A 6,000-nucleotide genomic window follows, 5' to 3' on the forward strand; every position below is an offset into this window, starting at 1 on the left:
CAAGCCGTGAACTGGGCTGGGTTTTTATATTTGATGAAAAAGAGCCTAAATGCTATCTGATTTGGGATAAAGAAAAAGGAGCATTAACCTTGACTATGCCTTTAGCTCCAGCCACCTTTTTAAGAGGAAATTGCTGGGCAGGTGGGGGAGGGCTAGTCACAGAAAGAAACTGTAAGCCAGACCCAGTGTGAGGAGGGGAGGTGATAAAAGGATTATAGGGTTGGGGAGTAGAGGCTGAGGAAGAATTGGGACCTGGCTTAGCCTGGCAAGGGGTAGCCTGGGGAGGAGGGGAGAGGTCAGATGGGTCTGTAGAAAAGGAAGATTAGAAAGACTCAGCGACGCTTGGGGTTGGGACTGAGGGGACAGGTGGGAGGGAAAGACGGAAGATTTGGGACAAGTTGCATTGGGAACAGAGACTAGGGAGGGACCGATATGTAAAAGAATGCCTGGACGTCAGGCACCTCAGACCGTTTGCCTATTTTATGACAAGAATTATTTAGATCTTGTAGGATGGAAAAATTGAAAGTGCCATTTTCTGGCTATTTGGAACAACTGTCGAGTTTGTATTGGGGTCAAACAGCATTGCAGAAGAAAATAAGGCATTTAGATTTTAGGTCAGGTGTGAGTTGAAGAGGTTTTAAGTTCTTAAGAACACAGGCTAAGGGAGAAGGAGGAGGAATGGAGGGCGGAAGGTTGCCCATAGCGAAGGAGGCAAGCCCAGAGAAAAGAGAGAGTAGAGACATGGAGGGAAGGGGTTCGGGGGTTCTTACCCTCCAGAAAAGCGGGAAAGGGGCCGGGGCATGAAAATAAGGGATCAGGGTGCAGAGATAAGAGGTCAGGGTGTGGAAATAATGGATCCAGGGGTTCTTGCCCCCAGAAAAGCAGAGAAGGGGTAGAGACATGGAGAGAAGGGATTGGGGGCTTCTTGCCCCCTAGAAAAGCAGTACTTGCCACTAAGGGTGAAGGAGAAGGGATTGGGGGGTTCTTGCCCTCCAGAAAAGCAGAGAAGGGGTAGAGACACGGACAGAAGGGGTTGGGGGGTTCTTGCCCCCCAGAAAAGCGGTACTTGCTGCTAAGGGTGAAGGACCAAGGCAGGCATCCTCGCGTGGTCAGACACCTCTGAAACATGGGTGAATAATCAGAGAGGCATCCCTGCAACGATTAAACACCAAGGGAAGGCTGCCTTCCCGAGTCTGTGACTGGCGCCGGAGTTTTGGGTCCACGGATAAAACATGTCTCCTTTGTCTCTACTAGAAAATGAAAGCAATTGAAATTAAGAGAAGGGAGAGATTGAAGGGTAGCACCAAGACTGAAAGGAGAAAGTGGTTGAGGGCTAGTGAGAGAGGTTGGAGAAGAGAGTAAGAAGAGGCCACTTACCCAATTTAAAATTGGTGAGATGTTCCTTGGGCTGGTGGATCTGAGGACCCGAGGTCATAGATGGATCTTTTTCACAGAGCAAAGAGCAGGAGGACAGGGGATTGATCTCCCAAGGGAGGTCCCCCTATCCAAGTCACAGCACCAACTTTCATGTGCGTCAGTGTGAAGAGACCACCAAACAGGCTTTGTGTGAGCAGCAACGCTGTTTATTTCACCTGGGTGCAGGCGGGCTGAGTCCGAAAAGAGAATCAGCAAAGGGAGATATGGGTGGGGCCGTTTTATATGATTTGGGTAGGTAAAGGAAAAAGGGGGGTTGTTCTCTGGCAGGCAGGAGTCAGGGTCACAAAGAGCTCAGTAGGGGAGCTTTTGAGCCAGGATGAGCCAGGAGAAGGAATTTCACAAGATAATGTCATCAGTTAAGGCAGGAACAGGACATTTTCACTTGTTTTGTGGTGGAATGTCATCAGTTAAGGCAGGAACTGGCCATCTGGATGTGTAAGTGCAGGTCACAGGGGATATGATGGCTTAGCTTGGGCTCAGAGGCCTGACAAAAGTAAATTCAATATCTGTGAGAATTATAATCCAAAGTGTGAAAATTGTAGATGCATATTTTTCGTACACTTTTCCCTTGCTTTCTGTATCTTGCTTCTAATTGACTTTACATGTATTAGCAAAGATAAATAAATTTGGAATAAATTGACACTTTTTACTACTTAGAAGCAAATAGAAGAGAGAAAAACCTACATAATAAGAATAATGAAATATAAGTTTAAAAAATAATTACCACTTGTCGCAAAATTGGGGATATTTAACAACCAGCCATATTATTTAGTTTACATAGTTCTTAAACACTTTGTCTTAAAATATGTACATATGAATGAATGCTAAAAATTGTAAATGTTACTGGTGAAAACGTTTTTATAATAGGATGTAAGTGTGCACACACACACACACACACACGAGGGTAACTTTTGAGCATAATTCCTAAAAGGCATTGCAAATTCTGAAAACAAAATGCTCATAAGTTGGGTTAAAGCTAACGTTTATTTCACACTTGATGAAGTTCTCTGCTGATAACTGATAAAGCATCATGTTGTAATGTGAAAGAGGTTTTGTTACATCACAATACGTAGCAATTAAAGAAATGGGTAAAGTTGATTTTTAGAAAAGCCTCTCGTAGAGGAGGCTTCAAAATCTAAAGTTGATTTTAGAAAGGATATACAATGATATCCTCTTCATTACTTAGTTGTCAAGTGTTATTCATTAACGAAGGGCAATAAAAGTTACCAGGTCATTTATCGCTAATCTAGAAATTTTAGTTTGATCTAGGATCCAGTATGATCTAAAATAAAAACTGCTGTGTACCATACCTTATTACAATGACATTATCTTTTCATTCTTTCAAATTACTTGTGCAATGAAAAGAGGGCTTACTGTTTATAGAAATAAGTGACAAAAATGTATATCTTCTTAGCAAACGAATTTAGTGAGGGGGGATTGGCATGTTTTTAATAAACATTTTTTATGGCTGCTACTCACAAAAATACACTTTATCGTATCTGGTACAAAAAAATTAGGAAATGAAAGCAATATAAAAGGAGTACTTACGTAGATTGTAGAATAAGCTTTTTTGCTAAACATCTTGAATATTATGAATATTTGAAAAATACTTGAAAACATTTTTTGTCATGTTTAAATATTCTTAGACATAGTTTTGTCAATTCACAAGTATTGCCATGATAAAGATAATATCAAGGTATTTACTAAATTAAATTAACAGTATATACTGAAAAATTATTAGCAGCATGCCCTTGATCCCAGTGCCAAAAGACCATTTTCTCTTTTGCTAGATTTTTAGCAAAGGGATAGATTTTTACTGAGAATTTGTCACAAAATGTTTGGAAAATCTTCATGAATGGCAAAATTTGTTTATATTTCTATTTAGTGATGAATTGATAAATTAAAAATCCTAATTTTTTCTACTATAAACTTAATTTTTGAGTATCTATCTTATGTATCATCAGATATGCAAGTAGTATGTAATATATTTATGCAATGTAAATATTAAAAATCAAGGAAACAGACTACATTCACATCTGACTTTATAAGAATTATGATCAAATTTCAAATTTTAATCCTTAAACTAAGATAATTATAATACCTCAGTTATCAGAATTAAATTACATTGTGTTTAATCCAAAGCAGATAATTCTTAGTATAAAATTCATACTGAGAATCTATGTAGTTGCCAGTGTAGTCTTTGTATATTTCATGAAAATGCGTTGGTAAGGAAGTATGTTTTTAAATCAACATTCTCAAACATCTGTTGTGCTTGAGAGACAGTTTGAGAAAGAAGAACAGTGAATTTGTTGGTCTTTGATTCTTGTCTGAATGATAAGCATTCTACCCTAAAAATCTGAGTTGTTTGAGGGAGGAACTCTGACAACAATCTATCTCATATTCACCAGGGGCTTTATAGTGTTTTCTATTTTTTTCTATTTGTAATGGATTCCTGAAATATCAGTTAGAAAAATACTCAGATGTAAAATCAAAAGATATATGTATGTGTGCATACACACACACACACATACCCACACACACACAGATATGAATTTTCAATGCGTAGCATCCTTTTCCATTGGTGTAAAAGTGATAATATATATTGAAAAGCTTTAAAAAGTTGTTTAATTGTGGTATTTAGTAAGCTAATCTTATTCCTGATAATTGGGTAAAGCCTAACATTTTTCTTAAATCATTTAATTCTCTTATCCAATCCATTATTTGCCTCTATTAGAATTGATACACAATTTCTTTGGCCTTACATTTTTCTGTATTTTCTTTAACTCTAATTTGTATCATTTTAAGTGTGCAACCTCTACTGTATTTTAAACTTAATGGCTTTGCCATTAGTTATGGTGAAGACTCTGTTGCTATAAAAAGAAACCCAACAATTCAGTAGCTGTAAAAAACAACTATTTTTTCTCTAACAAAATACTCTAATTAGGGTGCTTCAGGGTGTCAGGAAGCTGTGCCCATATGATCATTTGCGGTCTCAGACTCCTTTTATGGTGTGCCTCTGCCTTGCCATTGCTTCATCTACATGGTAGAAACAGATTACCATACCCAGGTTTCAGTTTATGAGAATAGTAACTAGAAGTGGGAGGCAGCATACCCAGATCTGAAAATGGCATAAATCTCTCCCCTCACGTTCTGTCAGTACAACATCATTACATCACCATTTAAGTTCAAAGGAGGCTAAAAAATGTAGTTAAGTTGTGTAATCTTTGGTCCAGCTATAGTTTCATTGCAATGGAAGAATGGGAGAACAGATTTTTATGGACAACCGCCTTAAATGGAGGCTGTCATCTATTTAGAATTTTAAAATATTTTATGTCTTAGTATAGTATTTTTGAAACTACATAATGTAGTTAAAAATAGAAATATAATATGATTGCTTTGTAGACTGAAAAAAAATCTGACTTTTTTTATTCACCTATGTGCCAGTCTTATGAATACAAAACATCAGATATTGCTTTATATTTAAAATAAGTAAGGAAATATAGCTAGTAAATTTTGTATAGGACATCCCTGTAAGTATGAACTATCTGTAAAAATTGTATATTATAAAAATATGGGGTTTAGAGCCTATAAGTAGTAAGCATTATTCTCTGTGTAAATCTAAATGTAAAACTTGAGGGGAAATGTATTTTGTTCATCTGATCTATTACCTACCACAATTCTGCAACTTTTGGAGCTGAAAGAGACCTTACAGGGTTTTAGCCCACCATCCTTTAGGCCTTTTTTGTCAACAACTTAACTTTGAAGAAACTTACATTTTACATAGCACGCTAGTTGAGTATTCTTCATTCATTTATCAAGAATAGTTAACTAGGCCAAGCACGGTGGCTCACGCCTGTAATCCCAGCACTTTGGGAGGAGGAGGCGGGCGGATCACGAAGTCAGGAGATTGAGACCATCTTGGTTAACACAGTGAAACCCCATCTCTACTAAAAATACAAAAAATTAGCCGGGTGTGGTGGCAGGCATCTGTAGTCCCAGCTACTTGGGAGGCTGAGGCAGGAGAATGACATGAACCTGGGAGGCGGAGCTTGCAATGAGCCGAGATAGCGCCACTGCAGTCTGGCCTGGGCGAAAAAGCGAGACTCCGTTTCAAAAAAAAAAAAAAAAAAAAGAAAAGAAAAGAATAGTTAACCAAAATTGAATGTGAATGCGTAATAATTAAAAGTCTAATAGAACCATTTAACTCTAAAACTTAAACATTTGGCCTGTGAGTGATTGAAAATCAATTTATTGGTCAACCCTAAATAAAATTTAAATTTTACTAAATATTGTGTTATAAAGAAGGCTTTGACCTCTTCATTTGCCCTCTTGAATATATACATGTGTAGGGATGCTTCAGTTTTTCATAGTATAATTAAAACACTTAAATATACTTGTATGATAAAACAATGTAGTTTATACCTATTTACTTTTGCTATCCTTCTCATTATCAGTCTGTTAATTACAATTTCTTTAAACATAACTAATTTCTGTGTGTTAACTTTCACTGTGATACATTTCAGGATTCAACTAATTCCAAGATTAAACTTGGTCTTCAGAAGT

Source organism: Pongo pygmaeus, chromosome 13 (genome assembly GCF_028885625.2).
Source record: "Pongo pygmaeus isolate AG05252 chromosome 13, NHGRI_mPonPyg2-v2.0_pri, whole genome shotgun sequence".
In the NCBI taxonomy this organism is placed as follows: domain Eukaryota; kingdom Metazoa; phylum Chordata; class Mammalia; order Primates; family Hominidae; genus Pongo; species Pongo pygmaeus.